The sequence below is a fragment of the Suricata suricatta genome, chromosome 4 (genome assembly GCF_006229205.1).
Source record: "Suricata suricatta isolate VVHF042 chromosome 4, meerkat_22Aug2017_6uvM2_HiC, whole genome shotgun sequence".
NCBI classification, from domain to species: domain Eukaryota; kingdom Metazoa; phylum Chordata; class Mammalia; order Carnivora; family Herpestidae; genus Suricata; species Suricata suricatta.
Window position 1 is genome coordinate 32,545,068 of NC_043703.1, and position 24,463 is coordinate 32,569,530.

Consider the following 24,463-nt stretch of genomic DNA (forward strand, 5'->3'; position numbering starts at 1 on the left):
ACCGTGGAGCCCGGTAAGTGTTCCTCTGCTTCTCTAACCCCTTCCAAGCCGCTATGCAGCCATGTGTTCTCAAACGTGTACCATTTTATACTGTTAGTCCATCGGCTACTCCCCAACCAAGCACACATGTCATTATTCAAATAAGGGTCTTGACATCCCTGCTTCAATTACTTAAGAACAAAAAAAGAACTGGTTTTTCTTTGCTGTCTCTTTACTAAAACTGGACAAATCACAAAGGCGGCCACATATGGCAACTTCAGACCTGTCCCAGTGAAGTCAGGGGGGGCCGGGGCAAGACGTGGATGGCAGGGTGATAAAGAACACGAGCTTCGAGGGAACAGGAAGCAGAGACTTTGATGCCCTATAAATATTTCCAAGGCAATAAAAGAGAGACGGAGGGAGGGAGGGAAGGAAAGACAAAACACACAATGACAATGTATGTCAAAACAGTGTAGTCAAAGTGTATATTTCAAAAGGCCAAGAGGAAGAAAAGGGCAGGCACTGTATACAAAAATTTTCAGTCATGTTTTCAAATCACTTGCGGGATCGAGGTGCTGAAAGACCTGTAGGCCGGGGATTTATGCATAATTGGATCATTCAAAAACACAGAAATGGCTGCCAGAGCAAAGGACAATGTTCACTTTTGAAATCACAAAAAAAGCTTTGTTTTAAGCAGGCTGAAATGACTGAAGTTTAGTTTCAGTGAAGCATGTTTTTGCTTTGGGTGTCATTATTTAGTTTGGCATCCTTGCCAAGGAAACCTTTTTCTTACTTCGACTGTTGTTTTTCTTCTGCTGCTACAACTGTGAAAGTGGAGGCAAGATCTCGATGCTCCATATTTAAATGAGAGCTGGCTCCATGTTTACCTTTGATTCTGTTGAAGGGAGTGGGGGAACATGGGGTCTTGACTGCTTGCCAGGACTTGTAAAGCTGATAGATGTGTGCCTTGTCTCTTGAATAATCTGGAAAATCAAGTTTAGCTGGTTTGATCAAAGGGTTTGCAAGTCAGTTGAGAACACTCGCATGCAATAACTATAGATACTGTATACATCGACCAGCCAAAGGCCAAGAAGCTAATAGCTTTGCCAGAGATAAAGGATTATGTATGTTATGCTTGTGAATTCCAAAGGAAGGAATTCTCCATTCTAATATTGATGGCAAAGGTTTGTACTGGTGAGACAGTCAGACAAACAAAATACTCTAAATCTTAGAGACTTAAGTCATGATGAAAAACTTTTAAAATCCTGCTGCTATCTGCCCATTTAAATCCTGTGTGGAGTGAGGCAATAAACCACACACTTCCTACCGACGGTTCGTCAAGAGAGAGGAGGGTAGTTTTAAATAGTTGTGAGTTGAGGTTTCTCGTAGTTTTTGGAGTCCTTTTTCTTCAGGAGCTTCCAGCTGCAGCACCTGTAGAGACCACATTGTTGAAGACTGAGGCAGAAGGGGACGGGCTCGCATTGTCTTTCAGGCATCTTCCTTTTGGGCAAGTTGGTCACATGGGAGAAGCTTGATTTCTCTGTCAAGAAGTGATTCCCTACACCAGAAAACTGCGTATCGTGATGTGAGAAATTAGAACAACTTAAACCAAAAAGGATTTTTCACATCATCGGCATCTGGTTCTTCCTGAGCGTTAACCATCCGGCAAGGGCTCCCAAGTTTATTTCCAGTCCCATGCTTTGATTTCGACTTAATTCACTTAAAAGACAGCTAGCATTGCCCGCAGCAAAATTACAGACAACTCACTGACTATACCTTCAGCCAGTATTTCCCAGTTTTTAAGATAATATTAAACAGTCCTCTAAAAAGTGAACCGCTCGGTGCCTTCGTGTGAGTGAGGACTATAGTGGAACCTGCAAGAGACATTGCGGCTGATTATGATTTCCTAATATAGACACTGTTTCGGTTACTACTGTGAAGGCCCACGAAATGACTGTTGGGAAAGCTTTAAAAACACAGACACACACACTTGGCACACTGACCTGGCATTAAGCTAAATTACAGGTACAGTGGTGACATATGTAAACGAATCTGCCAGTACAAGTTACCAAATGTTATGTGCTGTGCACAATAATAGGCAATGCATTATTCAAGTTTTGTACTAATTAAAGAACTACTTTGTTGCTAAGAATCAGTGTATTAAAAACATACATTCTTATTAACTGCGTTCCCAAGAGGTAGAAAGATGAGAGGTGGAGCTCAGGTTTCAAGGACCTATTATTAGGGTCTCAAAGTATTTTCCTAATCACATGCATTTTTGAAGAGAAAGCGGAGTCCCTATCACATAAACCAGGTCTGACGGCGGGGTTTAAACGGCTGTCTTGGGGCTTGCTTCCTTCCATGCTGTTTTTCCTTCTCACTCCACCAAATTTCATTTCTCGGAATCAGAACCTGAACCAAAGTTAAACATCATAAAGAAATTTGCTCAGTAAAACAGGACTTTTATTGGCTGAAAAGCATTTTTACAGTGTAATCTGCATTTTTGTAAGTCCTTGTGGAAAAACCCCTTCTGATTGAGTGGTTCTTAGAACTTAAAAATACACATTACCCATGAACCTTTCCTAATTTGACAGAGGGGGACAGAAGGGGAAAAAAACTGGTATGGGTGACCCACTAGTCTGTTGTCGCCAAAAGAACAAAAAGACTGCTTTTAAGGACCACCCCACAACTTGGGCAGACCCTGGGTCACCCAGCCTGGCCCCTAGATCTTGGGGGCGATGCCTGCTCTCTGCCCATCTCTGCTCTGAGGACTCCTTCCCAGATTCTCTGTCTCCCCACCATTTCTTCCCTGCCGCAGTGCCTGAGTTTTGGCTCTTATTCTCTCTATCTTCTGAAAGCTTCCCAGTATTTACTTTCACCCCCAAAGCAAGTTTCTCCGTTAACACATTTTTTTTTCTGCTCAAGGCTCAGTTCTTTGAACAACTTCTTCATCAGAGAGGTTCTCTTAAGCCCCCTGTTGCAAAGAGCCCTTACCTTTCTCTCAAACTCAAACGGCTGAGACACAAAACCCGCTGTCCATTTCCCTGATAGCACATTATCCCCTTAATCCATAGCTCTAGACCTTCCCTTTCCCTTGTTTTCTGGCTCATGCATGCGAGAGACTTGGCCAAATGAGAGGGGATTCGGTGTCACTCTTTCTCATTTGCACTTTGATAGGTTTTCTTGAGTGGATGAGAATGGGGTGAAATTACAGCGAATTTGCCAGAAAGTATGTAGTCCCATGATAGGACGGAACACAGGAACATTCTGAATCATGTGTGCATGGTGGAAAATGTTTGAGAGCCATCACTGGCCTGTTTTTACTAGATTCACTCTCTATTGTCAACTCTGTTCTTATTGAAGGCAGTTTTCCTGGTCTTCTGTTTTCAGGTCCTTGGTTCCTCTGAGGCTGTTGATGGCCTTCCATCAAATGGTCTCTGACCTCCTTCCTGCTAAAACAAAAGAAAACCAAGTACCCCCACCACTTGTCCCCATCTCTCTCTTTTCACCTGGTCTCTTTCTTCTCTCACTTGCCCCAATTTCTTCTCTTCCTTGGACCACTTCCGATCTTCATCTTGTCCCAATATTTGTGAAACTACCTAGAGATCTCTAATGGTCTCATAATCAAATTCTCTGTGCCCCCCTCCTTTTTTTTTGCCATTTTCATCATCATCCCAAGGGATTAATGCTTTTCATAAATACTGATTGGCACCAAGAGTAATATCTCCTCTCCACATTGCTGCCTGGCTTCTCTCTGCTTTCATTCTCCTAGCGTCATCAATTCATGATCAGTTTTCTTTCCTAAATAGCCTTCTGCCTCTCATCACTCTAGCACCTTCCTCAGTGAATGTTCCTCCTCTGTCTGTTCATGACCCTCGTCCCCACCTTCTTGAACTTTGTCAAGAGGTTTTCATTTCCAAGTTGCTTTTTTCACTCTCTCTCATCCCCTCTTCCTCTCTTGCAGGTTCTGCTCCATGTGTCCCCTTCCTCCCAAACACTCCTTTCTCCTCTTATTTAGAATCCAACATGGAAAAATACATCCTCACTCCAGACTTACCAACACTTGGAACAGCAGGAGACAAAAGCAAAGACGTCACTTATTTTTCTCTTTAGAAAAAACCTTTTACCAAGAGCTTCCCCAATATGGTCGGTAGCAAAAGAAATTCTTTTTTTTCCCCTTGAAATTGTCACTTGAAGTAACTTGTGATAGTTCCCAATAGTTTTTTCCACAGACTCACCAACAGTGTCTTCCAGGACATCAGTTTACAGATCTGTCCTTTTTCTGAGTGATTCCTTGGTGATGCGGCTTGCGTGGGGGCCTGATGAAAGGCCGTGTGCTCCTTTCACCACACACTTGGGTCTATCTCATAGGAGGATTTATTCATCCATGAATTGACTTACTCTTGACAGCTAATTGATGATTTTCACATAAGCAACATCTTTCTAATAATAATTATAATCCATAGCTTCCTAAGTAATATATGTCAACTAGGCATTCAATTACCTTATTAAAATACTGACTCCTAGAATTTTTTTAAAAAGGCTTGTGTTGTTTGATATTAAAACATGTTTTAAACTTCTCCAATAAGATCTTGGAGCCTCTCACAAAATGACACACTTTATTTTTAGTTAGACATTTCTGGTGTGTAAGGTAATCAAAGACATAAGTCCACACCTAGGACTGGGTTTAAAGAATAAAACGGCAATACCTCACAGACTTCTGAAACTTAACATGTTCTAAACTGAGTCATTATTTTTTCCCAATATTTAATCCAATTCTAAGACCATGTCTATGCAAATTCTTCCCAAATCTTTACCTTAGACCCTATGTTCTTCCTAAGCCACAGATGGGGATTCTAGCTGCCTACTGCCTACCTCCACCTTAAACTACGCTTGCAGGCAGTGAATCCAAAATGAAGCCCACCTTCCAATCTGCTGCTCATATGGCTGTAGCCCACAAGAACCCCAAGCGTGGTCTGGCCCACATGCTATGGAAGCACCAAGAATGGAGACACATATGCCATCGAAGAGGTGGAAAAAGAGGTGGAGGAAAGCTTCACCTGGATATGGTGTTTAGAGCTCAGTTTTAAAGAAAGAACAGAACATCCCCAGTAGGTAATTTCAGCACAACAGAAGAACAGGATTGAGACAAAAATTACTAGTCCTACAAGGTCCCTGGTTCATTTCCATTCCCACTGTATATCCTCTGATTCCGGCTCCATCAAAGCTTCACTTAGTTCTGGTCTTCACCTCAGTTCTAGTACCTTTCATCTCCCACAGAGATTCATCTCTATCCAGCCTCCATCAGGACTCCATAGTCCAGCCAAACTTCAATACTTTCCATCATATTGCTCCTCTACTTGGAAAGCCCTTTGTTCCCTTTCTGCCTGTAGAAGTTCCGCTCACCACTCATGTCTGTGAAACCTTCCTGAAGCCTCTGGGCAAAATGAATGGCACTTTCTTTTATATGTCATTTACAGCATTTGACACGGCCAGGCCTATGTTAGACTTAGCTGTGTTCTCATCCATCTCCTCAGCTGGATTGTAAACTCCTTGAGAACAAGGACCATGCCTTTCTTATCTGTGCCTCTCTAGTGGTGCCTAACACAGTGCTTTGTATGTGGTAGGTTCTCCATTATTACCTATTGAATTGAATTGAGTAAATGGTTACTGAATGAAAAAAAAATTACACATAATTCCATCTATATAATTAGAGCTAAGCTGATACAGGTGGGTGCTATGCAATTCTTTTTGTTTCCAAGTCTCAACTTGCTGTTGAATCATTTGTAGATTTCCTGACAGATTATTTTTTATATTACTAGGATTTAGTGGTGTAAAACTATGATCTAACAATTTGACTTACTGTAAAAGTAGTTCCTTAATTTTGTAATCTATGTACAGTAAAGGTTATAGCTGTGCATTATTCTTCTATGTTAATAAGTAAAACAATTAGTTTTAGGGTCAGGCGCTTTTTTTCCTCTTGCCTCTTGATGTCAGCCCTTTAAACTCAAAAGAAACTATTTTATTCCTGTATACGGTGATAAAAAAATTTGCTGCAGATGAATCTTATGCTACAGTTATTTTATGGCCCACACTAAAACAAATGTTCAATAGTCTGCATGTAAACTGAATGTTTTGGTACAGATGGTCGTATCTTAGACTACATCTTCAACAAGTTAAACTTTTCTGCAATGAATAAAGCCATAATAATAATACTATTGTTTCTTTGTGGCAGTAGCTGATTGGAAGTGAGTAAAATATTAGGAAAGTTTGATTTACTTTGGCCCATTTCCATGGTGGGGATGGTAACAACCTGACTTCTCAGCTCTTTTATTTGGTGGCACTGTAATAGGTTGGGGCCCCTTGAGCCAGTGGGACATTTTTAGCCACTTACTCAGACTTTAGCCTTACAGGTAAATCCTTTCTTGTGCCTGAGCCACTTAGATGGTAATTTCACTTAGATCAGTCCTATGACCATGTGAAGACCTGAAGTTGATATTTATCTCCACTTTCTATTTTATGGAAATGCTTTTTATATTTCAAAATAAATCATTTGCAACTAATTCCAAGCAGAAACCCAAAAGATTGATAAGCAAGTCTTCCTTAATTAAACATCGATTAAAATATGGACTTTGATTTGGAAATCCTTTCTCTATTTCGAAGATTTAAGAGGGTTTTTTTTGCTCATTGAATTATGCCAGAAAATAATGAACAAAACTAACCTGAGAATTTAATAGATTCAAGTGAAGAACTATGCTACAGGCTTTAGAATTACAATTTGTATGTTTCAATCACATTGTATTGATTTTAATCAAATATATTGGCCTCTATTAATCCTGTCTTATATATCTAACATAAATCTTAATCTATACTCCTTGAAACATCAAATATTTTAGCTTACCAACAAAAGTGATGTTATCATTAAAAACAAGTCTCTTCAAGTATATCTCTATACCTGGGATTAATCCTGATGTGTTCAAGAATAAAAGAAAAGAGCAAGGGAATAGCAGTAGAAAGTTTCTGTCAAGAAGTGCTAATGATTGACAGGGCCACAGATCTGTGTGGGGAGGATAGACAAAAGTTGGAAATGGTGGACTGTGAAGTGATGGAAAAAATCACTGGCTTTGCAAGTGGTAGAATTGGGTTTGAGTCCCTGTTCTGCACATCCCACTGAGCTCAGCACTTGAGTCTGTGCTAAGACTTCAAGCAAATGATGTGAACTCCATGAGCCTCCACTTAAGAGATTCAGTGCTTACAAACCGTAAAATATTTTTTAAATGCAAGATGATAAAATTGTTATTAACAATGTTATTAATGATCATATTAAAATATTCCCCTGCTAAAAGCCTCCAGGGACCTCTCCTTGCACTTATAATAAAATCTAAACCTATCATGATCTACAAACAATGACAAGATCTGGGACCTGCCCACTCTTCAGCATCAGTTCTCTGTTATTCCTTTCCTTCAGCCACACTGACCCCCTTCCCTACACTCCACACAATCTGAAATGGGTCATCTGTACTTTATATTTCCTCTGCATTCAATCTCTCTCTTTTAACCTCTCCCTCTCTTTCAATCTCTCCCCTTCTCTCAATCTCTCTCTCTCACTCTCTCCTCGTCTCCTTCTCAACAGCAACTAGAAAAATCTTCAGATTCCTCTTTCAAATATCTTAGAAAGGCTTTCTTTAACCACTTTATCTAAAGTGAGATCTCAATGTTTTTCTGGCTTTCATATCCTATTTGGTTTCTTCACAGTACTTACTACAATCTGAAATTATTTTGCTTCATTATTTTTGTTGTTATTGTTGTTGTTATCTATTGGCTCCTGTGTCATCCATTTACTATTCTACTGCATCATTCTCATAGAATAACTCTCAATGAACAACCAAACTTCCTGACTTTGTATATTTTTTAGTGGTTGCATCCCTTTCCTGCAAAACACACAGAAAGGGTTCTGTGCTTGTTAGTTCTATTTTCTTTTCTCCCATTCTTCCTTAAACTTACTCGGGTCAGGCCTTCCTCCACCACCATTCCAGGAAACTGTTCTTATCAGTGTCACTAATGACCCCACATCAGCAAATCCAATGGACAGTTCTCAACCCCCATCTTCCTTTAAGCAATAGCATTTGACGACATTGCTCCCTCCATAACATGCTTTCTCTTCTTGGGTACCTGGACTTTATTTGTTCTTAGTTCTCCTAAACCCTCACAGGCTGCTCTCAATCTCCTTTGCTAGATTCCTCCTACGTTGGAAGTTGTAAAGCTGGGCTAAATCTTCAGAACACCCCTCTATCTACACTCATTATGAAGTCACCTTATTCAATTTAATAGCTTTAGTATTATCTTCGTGCTTTTGCATTAGCATCAGATCCCTTCTCCATAGAAAGTCTTAATGATCTAGAAAGGCTCTTTCACCCACAACATAGTTGTTTCTGAGCCTACTGTTACTTGTCAAAGACCAACCTTATTATTTAGGCAGTCAAGAGTGTGATGCCCCACTCTTGAAGAAACACAGATTTTTGAAAAAAATAAAGACTTTAGTGAGCACTTAGCCTCTCTTTGTTATTTTACATAAAGAACTTGAGATACTGAGAAACCAAATGAGATATCATAAGCCACACAACCACACAGAGCTGAGACTGGAATCCAAGCTTTCTGATTCTTCCAATTCCTAAAGCAATGTTCCTCTGATATCCGATCGTGTCTGGTTCTTACACAAAAATGTGTGCCTCCACACCAGATATCACAGAACTTCAAAGCTAGCAGTGACCTGAATCCTCATCATTTCAGCTGTATTTCTTTGTAAATGGGAAACAATTGCATAGGACCCCGCTGCCATTTAAGGCAGAAGAAACATCTCCTGTTGCCGGTTATAGATTTGGACCTTCAGGCACAAAGAATGAGTAAATGACAGGTTTCTTGAAATGCAGTCCATGCTCTTAAGTCACTATTGATCTAAATTCTGCCTTCTCTTTTATTTGTCTTTCTTCCTCATCCCAGGGTATTTTTCTCTTCTCATTCATTATTAGTAAGGGTTATTTCATCTGCTATTCTTTTGAAGCCTTGCCATTCTGAAATGTCACATGAAGTCGTATTTACTTTGGCTTGACCAGCAGCTTCTCTTCAAGATGGCCAATCCCACCCTAACATTTGGTTCGCTTGGTCGAGTTGTCAACTTAGGATGTTTGATGATAAAATGCTGACATATTGCCTATTTATAGGCTGTCATGTCACTTTCTGATTGGTTGGTTTGAAAACAACAATTTCTTACTCTCTGGATCACTTCCACTGTTTCCACGTTCTTTCTGAGCAATGTTTCGATGTTGACCAACATCGAAAGACTCTGAGCTGTTGTGCTCTACTGTGCTATGTTTCTCTGTTTCTTCCTAATCTCTCACAGCTTCACCCGATCAGGAAATGCCAAGTTTTCCTGCCTTCACAATGAAGGACAGTCCATCACTGAACACAACCTTGTTCTTTAGTACCATTTTACCTTGAATTTTCCATTGTATTAGTTGATTTATTTGAAAATTCTTTGATGAGGTGCCAACATCTTCATGACTTGTGGTGGGTTAATATAGGTGGCCATGCCTTTGCTCACCCCACAATATTGGACATGATGTTTGTTGTTCTTTTACTATCCTAAAGATGGCTGAAATACCATGACTCTTTTCTAGAACTTCCCTCGTTTTCTTTGTATGGCCTCCTACTTCCTCAGTTCCCAATTTGGAGACAATTCCAAATTTCATTTTCAAATTTCATTCTTCCAAGTCCCAGTTCAAAATACCTATTTCTAAACCCACCAGTTTTTCCTTTATTCTTATCTAGTAAGTAGGGATATCCCCAGTTCCCTGCCTATTTCCCATCTGATCTTCTCTCTACTCCAGGAGTTTGCTTCTGCAAATTCCTGCCTCTTCCTCATGTTTAGGTTCCCCCATTGAATTGTTCTGTCTCTTCTACCTTCCAAAAGGCATCTTGAAAGCCCACCTGCCTTCCCGCTGCCTACAGTTTGCTTCTTTTGATGGCCAGACTTCTCACCTACCGCCCTCTACCTCTTTTGCCTCAGTCTCACTTCACCTTGGTCCCCCAACCCAACCTGTTCCTGAAACAGCCTATTGAAACGTTAGGGATGACCTTGGTATCAATAACTGTGGTCTCAGTCCATCGGGTAGGCACCTTTGTGGGATCATCTGCATACAGGCCAGACCCTAGACACCAGGCTGCCTCTCTCTCTCCTCTATGGTGTGGATTCTCCTTCTATCTTTGCTGGTTTTTCACTTGCCTTCTTTGCAGGTTCCTTTCTTTCTCCTCTAAGTATGATTCTCCCAGAGGTAACCCTGCCTTTTGATCCTCTCTAACTGTACCTCAGCAATTTTATTTTATATCCTAACTGTGAAACAGTGTATCAAAAACTAAGCCCCACCCTTACCCTCTGAAAACTGGCTGCCCCTCTCACTTTTTTATTAAAAGAATCACAATTTTCTAAGTCAGAGAACCTCAAATTTTCAGAAGTCCCTATGTAAATTTCCCTTCACCTTTAGTCCCTTAATCCATATTCAATCAGACATGAAGTCCTATTTTTCTTCTAAGCAAAACCTCTTAAATCTAACTCTCTCTTGCTGTTGTTTTCAATCCCTATTATTACCATTATAATTTGCACGTCTAATTGCTCATGATAGATTTAATGTAATAGCTTCCTAGGCACTGTCCTTGCCTGTAACCCCACTCCCTTCCTCAGTTCTTTTTTCCCCTGGTCATTTTTTTTACAAAGCTGCTTTTTTTATGTCAGCTTTCATTATGTCACTATCCATATCAAAACTCATTCCTGGTTACCTATGGATGCACATAGTTAACATTCCTTCATTTGTCATTCTCTAAATAGCACGTTACTAAGCTCTTTATGCATTATGTCAGTTACTGTATGTGTGTGTGCGTGCGTGCATGCGCATACACACACACACACACACACACACACACACACACACACACCTCTAAGGAATAATCATTATTAGCCACATTTTATAGACAAAGAAATAGAGGATTAGCAAGATGCTTTCTTACCCAAAGAAAATTGGTGAGAACTGTTCTAGGATTCAATCCCAAGACTCAAAAGTGGCCTGTAATATCTAAGATAGTTTTTACCCTTGGACACCAACCAATAGAAACTGCAATTCTCTATTTCTCCTTTCCACAAAAACAAACTGTCATGTCCCTTTTTTGTATTCCTTTCCTCTCCATCTATACCAACTCTACGGGGACCCATCCTAAACCACTTGGACCCACATAACTTTCTTTTCCTCTTGGACACTTACTGTTATCATCATCCCTTTGGTTTTCAACCATAAGTTGCTCATTGGTGTGTCTTGCAATGTTGGTTTGTATTGTCATTCCACCCTAGTCAGTCCGATCATGCATATTGCTATAAATTGTCTCATCAACTACATTGTAGGGAAAGAAACTTTTCTTATATGTTTTTGGACCCACCTCTCAATTTTTTTGATCCCAACTCAACAATTTGCTCACAGTATATGTTCACTACATGAGTGATGATAAATAATTTTGCTTAATGCCTACTAAATGCATCGCAATGTATGTTCTTTCTTTCTCTAAATTTTGTTATTTTGTGGGTTATTGACAGGCATTTATGTATTTAATTTATGGTAAATAGTCTAGCTTTTGATGATGTTCATATTTCTTTATTTTTTCAGCTTTATTGAGGTTTACTAGACAAATAAAAATTGTATATATTTAAGGTATACAATGTGATGTTTGACATACAAATAATTGTGTAATAATTACCACAATCAAGCTAATTAACATATCTAGGTATTACCCCACATACTTACATCTTTGTATGTGTGTGGGAGAACAATCATGATCAAGTCTCTTGGCAAATTTTGAGTACACAGACAGTATTAAATACTACGGCCACCATGCTGAATGTTAGATATCAAGGATTTATGCATTCCTTATAACTCAACCTTTGTACCCTTTGACCAACATCTCCCCCATTTCCTCCAGCAATCTGTTCTTCACAGATGATATGACTCCTTCATATGTAATCTAGTTGCTCAAGAGAGTATGAATTTGGAACTGAAAATATTTCCTAAGGAAGGCACAAGGTAGAAAACATCCAAATAATATGTTAATACCACACCAAGCATAGCAGATCTGTTCTACTATCCTCTAAATTTTATCATTTAAAAAATGTACTACTACTATTGTATCTTTCAATTTAGATCTCCTTTATTCTCTAATGTGAAAGTAAGAAGAAATGAACTCTATTACAAGCATTAAAAAATCACTGGGGTGAGAAGAAACCACAGTAGTCAGAGAAGTATAATAAATATGCAATATTTTATCTCTTTTCGTTTTCCTTTGGTAGGTTTTAATGAAATTTGTTATTTCAGACAGAGAATCTGCTACAAAGCAATTCTGAATGATAATAAAGCAGTGCCTTGAAGGGGACTGAAAAAAAAAGCTCTGTCCAGGGAAAACAAAGTCTCCACAACTAAACTGAACACCTCTCATTAATGTTACCTGAAAACATTTCTCTTTTTCCCAGCTTTCTTGGCAAAATTGACAAATACAACTGTGTTTAAAAAATACATGATGATTTGGTAAACATATAAATTGTGAAGTGACTGTTATGATCCAGTTAATTAACATATCCATCATCTCATGTAGTTACCGTTGTGTGTATTTGTGTGTGTGTGCACTGAAAATGCTGAAAACCTTCTTTCTTGGCAAATTTCAAGTATATAATGCAGTATTGTTAACTACAGTCCCCATGCTGTATGTTAGATGTTCAGAACTTACTCATAACTGAAAGACGGTACCCTTTGCCAACAAATCCCCATTCCCCCACCATCAGCCATTGGCAACCACCATTCTACCCTATGATTTTGATTTTTTTTCTTTTTACATTCCACATGTAAGTGATACCATGCGGTATTTGTCCTTCAATGTCTAGCTAATTTCATTTAGCATAATGCCTTTCAGGTTCATCCATGATATCATGGATTTCCAAATGGCAGGATTTCTTTCTTCTTCATAGCTAGAAAATATTCCATTTTATATTACATTTTCTTTGCCCATTCATTCATCAATGGACTCTTGAGATATTTCCATGTCTTGGCTATTGTGAATAATGCTCCAATGAATATAGAAGTGCAAATATCTCTTCAAAATAGATATCATTTCCATTGGATATATACCCAGAAGTGGGATTGCCAGATCATATGGTGGTTCTATGTTTAATTTTTTTGAGGCACCTCTACTGTTTTCCACAGTGAACATACCAATTTACATTCTCACCAGTGCACTAGGGTTCTCTTTTTTCCATATCTTTGCCAACACTTATCTTTTCTGTTTTTTTGTTTATTAATAGCCATTCTAACAGGTGATACCTCATTGTGGTTTTGATTTACATTTACTAATGATTATTGATGTTGAATATTTTTCATGTATCTGTTGGCCATTATGTATGTCTTTTTTAGAAAATTGTCTACTCAAGTCATTTTGAAATCAGACTATTTGATTTTTAGCTATTGAATTGTGGGAGTTCCTTATATATTTTGGATACCAACCCCTTATCTAATATATAGTTTACAAATGTTTTCTCCCATTCCATAGGTTCCCTCTTCATTTCTGCTGACTATTTCTTTTGCTGTGAAGAAGTTTTCACTTTGATATACTCCCACTTGTTCAATTTTGCTTCTGTTGCTTTTGCTTTTGGTGTCAAACATCTCTGTTCTTTTGCACTTCATAGAGCGTCCTTCAATCTGTAGGTTTCATTCCTTTGAGGTCAGTTACTGAAAAGTTATTGTGTTCATTTGATGATGTCTAGTTTTCTTGATTTTTCATGTTTCTTGCTGATACCTGTACATTTGTTCAAGTAGTTGCCACTTTTCAACTTTATGGATTGGTTTTGGTAGGTAAAGACCTTCACCTGCAGGTAAGTGTGCGGGGGCTGGCAGGGTGGTTTGTAGCAGTTCCCGGCCTGGGAAAGGCCCAGTGGTGTAGTTTCTGTGCAGAACTGTCAGCTAATGTCAGTGTTGGCAACAATCCCAATGGTCCTCCATGTTAAAACTGTGGGTGTCCACAGAAGTAGCTAGGGCTGTTGGGGGTCTTTGGTCATGGAAGCTGCTGGAGACCATCTGCTCTCTTTTTCCTCTTACAGTGAATGTCATGGCCTCAGGGAATCCTTGTAGGTGCTGGGTCTGGCTCACTGACACCATAGCACTGGTAGTGACCCTGGTATCTGAGGCATGGGTACCCACAGAGCAGCCACAGAGCTGGGGTTTGGAGTGCAAGTGCACATGAAGTGACAACAACTCCAGGCACTGGAGCGGAGCACTGTCTGGCTTCCAGCAGCGGTAACTCTGATGCCCAACATTGAGCCAGTGTTTGGAGTGCCTGTGCACAAACAGCAGCCACTGAGCCAGAGTCTAAAATGGGGGTCACGCGTAGCTGCTGTGGCTCTGGGACCTGACGTGTGCACAGGGTTTTGAGGCACAACCCTGGTCCCAGAGTAGCAAAAGAGCAGCTCTGACACTGATGACCGTCTTGGCTCCTAGCCGCCCCCAGATATCTCAGCTAAGTTCATCTCTCAGTGATCCTTTCTGTGTGATTATTATCCTTTCTTTTCCTTTTCTTTCTTTCTTTTCTTTTTCTTTTTTTTTTCTTTTTTCTTTTTTTTTTTTTTTTTTTTTTTTTTTTTTTTTTTTTTTTTTTTTTTTTTTTTTTTTGGCTCCAGTGTGTTGCTGTATGTTCTTAGTTGGACTCTTGAGCCCTCCCAAGATTATTTTCTTTTGTGGATAGCTGCCTAATGTTGTTTTTCAGGGGGACAGAGAGAGGGATGAAGACTAGTATCTCCTACTTTATCCGACTGACACCAACTACAAAGATGATTCTTTCAACACAGTTTAATCTATTGATTGGTTAAGAAATTGTCTAACTGAAAGAGTGAGTTAATCATATCTTCCAACTGCCCTTATTTCATTACCACTCTTTCCTCATTCATTCATTCACTCAACTCCCTCCCAATTTCTCTATCCTCTCTATCCTTACTTACTTCAAGACTTCCTCTTTTTTACTTGAACTTCTCCACAACTACCCACCTGGTCTCCTTGTCTCCAGCCTTCGCCATTCAAATCAAACCTCCATAGAGCCCCAAGAAACACGTATCTAAAACATATGACTGAAAAACGTCATATCCTGACTTACAAACCTCCCATGATTTTGCCTCACCTTCCTGAAGTTTCTTAGAGTGACATTTAAACTCTTGAAGTTGGCACACAAAACACTTTGCCATCTGACTCTTGCTTTTCTCTCCAGCATCACTGCCTCATGCTTAAATTCTTCCTCTTCATGCTTTGACTTTTAATATTTAGGAGAGTACCTGGTCTTTGTATGTCATTGCCCTTTATAGTGCCATAGCTGGAATCAAAATGCAATACTATATGCAACCTGTAGAGCTCAATCAAATGTTAGAGCCTGTAAGAGTTTCCATAGGCAAGTGGATGAACTCACAAAATGTGGTGCTGCCTGTTAACACCACAGTTACCTGAGTCTCAGATTTCCCATGAACCTTATTCCCCCGGTATAAATCTTTCCCTTAGAAAAGAAAGGCGCCTGGCTCCCAGCAAAGTAGCTAGCATGAAATCAACAAGCTCTTTAGGGATTTGCCCATCTCTACAGGACAGAGAACAAATTCCTACTGTTTGTCAGGTTTCTGTGAATTTATAAAAACAAGTTTCCCAGACATTAAGGTACAAAACTCAGATGTAGTAGTGGTAGAAAAACATCACAGTACAAAAAGGCATTCAATTCTCTTGGAAACACTGTGCTTATTAAAGGCATAAACACTAGGTACAGAAAGTTCAGTAATCCTTTTCCTAAGGGCAATAATAGTTTTTACATTACAAAATCAAATGGTTGCTCTTTATTTGAGGGCTGAAAATAAAGTGCCAGTTTGGAGAGGAAGCAAAGTGTAACCAAGTCAAAAGCTTGCATCTAAACGGAAGGTCGGTCCTTTTCCAGTCTCAGTAGCCTTCATCCAAATGTACTTATAACTTTTACTTTTACTTCTCCCAGGTCGTATATCTTTATCATTGGTTGGGATTCTGGCATAATCACCGAAACCCATCCACTCACTCAATCCTTGGCTACGCTGGCTAGCCATGCATGCCCTAAAGGGGAGCCAGAACTCTGCACCCAACTTAGAACAATGGTGAGACTTTTCCACAGAACTATAGCCCCTCTATGGTCTCACAACAATTACAATATTGAAAAGTAATAAAACTACACCTAACAACTACTTCCTCAGGAAAGGTAAAGGAAAGGAAGTAGAGAGACCATGCTTTGAATTACTTGACATAGGTGATCTCTCATATAAATTATACCAAAAGGCAGTTACTTTTTGAAAGCAATGGATTACTGCCACCATATTGCAGCCTAGCACAGCAAACTCAGAAATAAAGAGTTTTGCCCAAGCTCATGCAGTAAGCAAGAGAAACAGGATATAAACTGATATTCAAAGAATATGTTCTTTCCCTTCCATGCCAGCTGCTTCCCAGAAACAGAGCATAGACCTATTGTGATGCACTTAATTTCTAGCAAACCAGAAATCTAAATATGGAAGCCGATTCTCAGCAACTCCCATGGTGTCCTTATATCTTGGATAATGCGATGGATCATGCAGAGAGTAGGTTCCTTATCTCATGATTTCCATTTCTGCTCCCTAATGATTTTTACTACAAAGATATTGAAACTTTAACTTCTAGATTTTGGGTGTTTTTTTAAAAGGTGTTTATAACTTAACAAATATCACCAGGGCAAGTGGAGGCAATGATAGGAAGCTATCAAGGTATAGAAAAGAGATTACCTTAAAAGTGAAGCTCCCCTTGCTTCTCCATTACACAATATCTTTAAACTCAAATGAAATCCTCGTTTTCCACATTGCATTGTGATGAACAGTGAAACACAAGGGAATTAGTCTGGCATTATTGCTACTGATAGTACAAGTTTGGACCACAGTCCACAGTAGCATCCATCAAGAACTTAACAACTACTGATAAATTCAAAAGTCAATATTTCAGGACACCAAAGGTCAATGTATCATTGGCCTTCTGTTGTTGTTTAGATATTTCTCCCCATTGGCCTTCTCCAAACATTCATTCACTCAGCAAAGTATCCATTGTGTACGCCACATTATTCTAGGAAATACAAAAGACACACACACTGGGCTGTGCCTACAAAATCAACCACGTGTTACCACTTCACACTGTCACTAGAACACAAGTACACTCGGAGCACTATCACAGCCTTCTCACTGGTCTCTGCGGTCTTGAGGATGGAAATCAGATTCTAACATGCCCCTACTTATGATCTCCCAATAACAGCCCGTTTTAACTACAAAAAAAAAAAAAAAAAAAATCAAGGGCTTTTCCCCTTACAACTTGCATCAGGTGCCCTCTGCTCTGCCCAGCCACACTGGAACTTGACCCTGTGTGTTCCCTTTGCCTGGAGTGCTCTTGCCCCAAGTATGCACATGTCTGGGCTGCTCCTCCATCATTTAGGTTCGCCTGAAATTCTACCTTCTCAGAGAGAACTCTCCTGAAGTTTTCATCCTAAGTTAAAGTAAACTCTCTACAATATCTTCATCTTTAAATATTCTTTGGAGCATTTATTACTATACGAAATAATTTTTTAATTATTTAGTATTCATTTCCATCACTTGAATGTCCATCTCTTGAGGACAGGGAACTTACTCATTTTATTCACCACTGATCCCAGGGCCCACACAGAATCTGATTCTATAAGGTGCTCAAGAAATTCACCTATTTACAGTATCCAACTCAATTATTTTTTGTGTGTATTCAGAGTCATATACCCATTACCATAATTAATTTAAGAACATTTTCATTATTCCCAAAAAGAAACCATAGCCCCGTTAACAGTCATTCCTCTTGTCCTCCATCCCCAGCCATAAACTTTAAAAACAAAAACAATGGTATTTAGAAACTAAGAAAAGGAATGTGTAGGGAGAACAAAAAGTAAAAACTAAAGGAAGAAACAGCACTACCAGGGAGAGATAGGAACACAGGCTAATTCATATGTGGATGGAGATAAATAAATGGCCATGCTGTTGACTCCAAATCCATACTGCAGCGAGCATCCTTGTGATTCTAGCGCCAACGTGGGATCACTTCTCTAAGTGATAGCCCTGCTCTTGTAAGGAGGGGAAACAGAGAGGTAGCAGTTATAGAATAAGCTATCATGACCTGTTTAAATACAACTTGCCAGAATGTGATGAAAATGAAGCTAAGTCACCACACTATTGATCACAATTCTGTTGATTAGAGCCACAGAATATTCCATAACTTAAGAAATCACTTAGATAGCAACATTTATAAGTTGAGAATTTTCTCCCATAACCCAAAAGGAGCTCCCATTCCTGATTTTCTGCAATGTTAAAATGAATTATACAACATTTTCCATCAAACTGGCAAGAATAACGTCTTCTAAAACATCTGAGAAGCCTTCTTATTTTCACACCATCTTCTCCCACATCTGATTCAATAATTCAAGAAAGGTCACTCTTGGACAAAGGGTCACAGAATACTGTTCCGGCTTCTTGGCCTTCCACCCTCACATGTTTAGGGAACACGCTGAAGTTAATGCTAGCCCGCCCAAGTTGAAAGTTATGATTCAAATTTTGCCAGCTATAATCAAACTCTCCTTCATCTAAACTTTTGCCATTCCAAGACCACAGACATCTAACTGTTTGGAGATAAGACAAGGAAAACCACCTAGAAGTCAACTTTCTCTGAGCTTGACTTTCTCAGGTTTTGAGATTCCTGCCACTGGTTCAAAAGGAAGAAACGTGTGTGTGTGTGCGTGGCTGGAAAAATCTACACAATATCGTGGACATGCGTATAGGATACAAACTGTTAAGAAGGGCTCCCTTAAAGACTATGTTGCTAGGTGGTTAATAAATAAAAACAAACAAGAGTAACTGTAGAGGAGCTGAGTCTGAACATGACTTCTTGAACAGGTAAATCAATAAAATGCCAGTTAGTGAGGTAAGAAGAATGAGATTAAACATGCAAAGTTTACTCGTGTTTTTTTTTTTTAAAGAATTAATTACACAAAGACAGGTGCAGTGAGAAGTCACTAGTGTAGAAAATGAGAGACTAGGAAGATGAGAGGAAGTTTGTTTTAAAGGTGGAGTTAAAAGGAAAGGGTTGAGCCACTGACCTAACCATCCATGTATTTGTTCTTCTGCAGTTGGCTCTGTGGAATGGCCGTAGGCCTTCAGTACACAAACCAGCTATTTGTAGAAAACTGTACTTTGGAGACTGAAGCAAATTTCTCACAGCTTCCTACAAGATGCCAGGACAACAGATCTGTGAACAAACAAAATGTTGCTTGGGTTACTACATGCAAACTGGAATATTCACAGTGGTATGCAATGATGCTGCCTTCAGTAGCTCCTCATTGGCTGCCGGGGAGAAACCAACTCCCAAGGCGCTCTGGTATTCAAGATGTTCCCCCAATCACATCCCAACAACTTTTCCAAAGGTGACTACTGCTACTCCCTTGTCCAAAACAAATTGTTTTTGTCTGTCCAAACTTGTGAGTGTCACTATCACCTCCCTCAGTCTCAAGACACACATTGCACTTGCCCGTTCAGAATGTCTTCCTCACATCCCTCCACCTTTCCGAATAGTTCCTTCATGGGACTTGAGGAGCTCACTACAGTTTCAAAGAGTCTCTCTTTCCTCCTATAACCTCCAGGGTACATTGACCATGGTATGGCGAGAGCATGCTTGCAGAGTTTTCTTTTTTTATCATGATGTGTCTTACCTGTTGGACCTAGCTATAAACTCCTTAAAGACAGAGACTGAGAATCATTCATTCTTGTTTTTATTCCCTCACATAGTGAGGGCCTAACACAGGGTTGGTGTTCAACAAATATTTAGGGATGCTTTGGAAAAAGAAAAGACCCTGTGTTGGGGAACTGGCAGCTACCATACCAAATGCAATGCAGCGTTGATAGTGTTCTCGCTGCAATGGCAGGCTCTCTTTCGCCCAGGCGTTCAGCAAGCCAGACTGATGCAGCTCAGCCATCTTCAACAAATGGCTTCCAAGGTCAGTCCAATAGCTTCCATCCTGCCAGTAGGAAGGGAAGAAAAAGTCGAGATCCAGCACCAGAGACTTTCCCACAGGAAATGATTGAGAAGTTGCACACATAAATTTTAAGTACATTTCTTTGCCTAAAACCTCGCTGGCAAGCTTGTTGGGAACTGCAGTGCTGAGGTAGGCAGCCACATCCCAGCCACTGCTTTGGCACCGGAAAAGAAGGGGAAGAGAGGTTTCCACGAATGTGCAGCATCCTCAACACACTCTGGGCACCTTTCCCATGTGCACGTGAGTGAGCATTTTGTCTTAGTGACAAAGGGTGTCCTCTCTGCTGGAATCGGGCTTTCTAGGAAATGTCAACCTCCTGTCATCCAGTAATGAACCTCAACTCTCCCTGTCTAGACCTCACCAGGGAGTGACCCAGAATCACATTTTAGGACTACCTACCAAGGAAGAGTAGCTCTCCGTCTCTCTACACTCTTAGTAAAGGACGAAACCCCTATCCCCTAACCTCTCCAATGCAAGCCAAGTGACAGATGGCTCCTGCCCACCAGCTCACATTCCATCTGCTCTCTCACCAAGGTTCTGGGTTGAGTGAGGATTCCCCCTTTTGCTGACCATCAAAGAGATTGGAGGGTCCATTCATATCACCACGCCACACATACCTACTAAGTTTTACAATAAATGTGCCCTGAGGCTCCAGTCCACTTACAGATATATGGAGACCATCCTCATAATACCTAATTTTAATTCAATTCTAAAACACTTACTGATCATATATTATAACCAAAGCACTATGTAGATAGCAAGATTTTTTTAAAGCTACAATATCTGCCCTGAAGTTATTTAGAATCTCATGAAGGAGACAGATACACCCAACTAATTCTGTTACAAAATGCAATTGGACAAGTCTAACTAGCCGTACAAGCAAAGTGCTATGAGACTGTGACCAAAAAAGTAATCAATTCTAACTAGATGACCAAAAAAGACTTCAAAACATAGTTATATAAAAAGATTCCCCGATAGAGAGAGCTGTCACTTGAACAGGACCTCAAGGGATGAGTAGAAAGTTAACAGGTGACAGAGAGAGGACATACGGGGTGGAGTAAGAGCAAAGGCATCGAGGTGCAGGAGTTGAACAATCAGCACTGTTTGTCCCGTGGGGCTGGAAGGGTACAGAGAAGACGACTTGAACATGAAGTGGGTATGGAGGGGTGGGACTAATGGGTGCAAATCTGAGCCAACAGGACTAGCTGTGACCCAGGATTTCTGAGAAGGGCCGTAACTTGATTGATTCCAAGTACAAGGAAGACAACTCTGCTGATCGTGGCCAGAGGAGGTAGCCGGGTGAGGAAGACCAGCGGACCCTCATGATAACCAATGGAGCACTAACTATCCAAGCAACATGCTAAGTACTTTACTTCCCTGCTCCGATTTCAGAGGAAGTCCTGTTACAGCTGGGTAGTAACAGATTACACACTAAGTGCAAAGGCAGATTTGTTCCTGGTCTGTTCGAACTGCAGAGCCTGAATGCTTTGCCATGGTAACCATCGTACTTAGTCCTGTTGATGTGACAGGAGTTCAGCCTAGAGATGCAGAGGGACTACAGGAGGGCAAGCACCATGGACGGAGGGCACTGAATGGATGGCAGAGGGGAATCAAAAGAAGAATCAGGGCTGCGACTTGAAGGAGTATGGGACCGGAAGGAGGGAAGGATAATAAACTCTGCTTAGACCCGTGGAGTTCTGAGTGGCTGAAAGGAAAAATCACAGGGGCACCTGGGTGGCTCAATTGGTTAAGCATCTCACTCCTGATTTTGGCTCAGATCATGATCCCACAATTCCTGAGATGGAGCCCCAAGTCAGGCTTTGTCCTGACAGTACAGATCCCGTTTGGGATTCTATCTCCACCCCACCTTTGCCCTTCCCCCACTCATGTGCACACGCGTGCACACCACATGTGTACGAGTGCACACTCTCTCTCACAAAATAAATAAATAGACATTTTTTAAATAAATAAAATAAAAGGAAAAATGACTGAAACCACAAACTACTCCCAAGAGCTAGGGCCTCGGGAGTAAGGATAAACAGGCATGGAGTGGCAAGTTACAACATTTATGTTTGTTGATCCTGAAAATCAAGCAGCATGTGTGCAAACCAGACCCAAAATGCAAGTGGCTGCCAGGTTGAACTCTAACGCACTGATTTGGAGGAAAAATTCAACTTGATTGACTGGCCTGCATTATACTGATAGTAGTAAATCCCTTTGGCCAAACAGAACTTGATTCAGCCTTAAAGGTATGCTATGTATTATCTCTTTGCATACCAAAATATTCATATATCATGGGAAAGTATAAAAAATTATGTTTTTCCTTTCAAAGAGTGGAATGTAAAATACCCACCAAATCCTCCTGGATGGCGCCTGGGTGAATGTATTCCTTGTTATTTCATTTAAGCTGCTAAATATCTATTAGAGTAAAATTATGGGCTCTTTGCATGTGGAGTTTCCACTTGCAGCTTCCTGAGCACTGAAACTGAGCCCTCTGTTTTACAAAGCAGAACTGCCTCATGACAGTGAATGCCTAGCAAGTGGCCAACAGTCCCTGAAAGAAGTTGTTCCTCTACATACTAAACCAGTGGGATTTATAGAACCAAAAATAAAGCCCAGAACTTGGATGACCATAATGACAAAGCAAAGCCATCTACTGATGTTAAGCTTTCTTTGGAAGACCTCGAGACGCTGGCAATGAAAACAAACTATCCAAGCATGTCACTCAGTGACCTTCACCTTCATGAAGGTACGGCTTGCTCCAGAAAGGACCTATCTACTTACAAAGTCAGGATGACTCCTTTCTCTGTTAGCTCTTGCCGCTTACCTACAGTGTGTATTTCAAGTTTTTCAAGTGAGCCACCTTTGTCCTTTGCTGAGCAATGAATGGAAGTGGAGGGTGGGGTAGAACTTGATGCTTAAAAAAAAAATCTCTTCCCTTTATTCAGCTATACGAACTTTCTCACCACATATAATGAACAAATGAACAAATGCAAGTAAGATGTTAAGATCGGCAGCTTTATCAAAGCACGAGCTGTTAGGTTATGGGGGAGGATATTTGCCAGATCAGAACACATAAACTTTTAGTATAGAAACCAGAATATGAATTAAGCTCATATCACTTAAAAAGAGCTGAATGCATCTGAAACCAAAGTACACTGTCAGCCACCTCCACTTGCTGGAGGCGCTGATGCCTTGATTAGCTATGCAAGAAGCTACCTGCTATTTTAGAATTATATGAAGTCACCTCAGGGTATCTACAAGCTTCTCACGCACAAGATACTGCCTTTTTTCCTCCTTCTTCTTGGCTTAGAGCACAGTTGTTGCTACATCCAAGTTAAGCACTATATCATGGATTGTTACTGCGTAAGCTGTCATTAAGGCAGCTTGCCTTCTCATAGAAGAATCAGTCTGCAAACAATAATGGTTTGTTGCTAAGCCCCCCGAGACTAAAAGACACCTCGTATTTTTTTCAGGTAGTCAGTGCTCCCCTAAAAGATTAGGGAGCTGAAAGCTTAATTTTGAAAGAAGATTTTTTTTTAAATAATAGAGAACATTCCCTCCACCCTATTTTTGAAAAATAAATTACCTTCTCTCCTGAAATAGTAACTAAATTTATAGGAACAAAAGAATAGCTCACATGACAGGTATCTAACCAACGAAGCTGCCAGGGTACGTAGTATTTATTCCAGGCACTAGGCAGTTCAACATGTTTCTACCTGAGGTACATAGATTCTCTTTTGATACTGGGCTGCTCAAAACATTTTTAGGTGAAAATGGGATCATGACTGTGAAGGACTGACAACCCCGTCTTCAATAGCCAAGGTTAATAAGGGCTTTTGTATGCTTTCCTAAATAAATACATTAACACAGTTAACCTTCGACCTGTAATGCCCTTAATCTCTCAGCCCCAAGCTTCTCTCCGAGAAGGGTGTTAACAATTTTGCCAAACCGAGCCGTGCCAAAGAGTGCTGAGCCCTATGGGTTAGACCGAAACCACCTTAATCACTCACCTTTCATCTGGCCAGATTTCCAGAGTGGAACTAGTCAAACTGTTCTTAGATTTCTCAGGCTTAAGCTTCCCCACAAAACTTGAGTATTTCACATAAAAAGGAAAAGCACTGGATTTCTGTTGCTGTTCATTTAGCCCAGAGGCACTTCCCAGCTCTACCTCCTGGTCTTAAAATATGGTTCCGAATCCCAGTGCCCACCTGCTCTAAACCCAGATTGTAATCCCTTTCAGCTAGACCCGGGTCTTCTCCTCACTGCCATTAGCATGTATGGCCTG

At 40.3% G+C, this 24,463-nt stretch overlaps 1 long non-coding RNA gene across 4 annotated transcripts in view; it reads right to left on the reverse strand.

The window, feature by feature from the left end:
* Positions 1-450: 450 nt before the first annotated feature.
* The window catches only part of LOC115290479, a 79,781-nt gene continuing 55,768 nt past the window's right edge, over positions 451-24,463 (reverse strand). For 2 of the 4 annotated variants that reach the window (XR_003908126.1, XR_003908127.1), the window contains 2 exons: positions 20,022-20,157; positions 19,107-19,391 (listed from right to left, as the gene is read on the reverse strand). This is a non-coding gene — a long non-coding RNA (uncharacterized LOC115290479). Of the gene's footprint in view, positions 963-1,361; positions 1,411-19,106; positions 19,392-20,021; positions 20,158-24,463 lie in introns of those variants that run through there. The other 2 variants (XR_003908128.1, XR_003908129.1) reach the window with 2 other exon arrangements.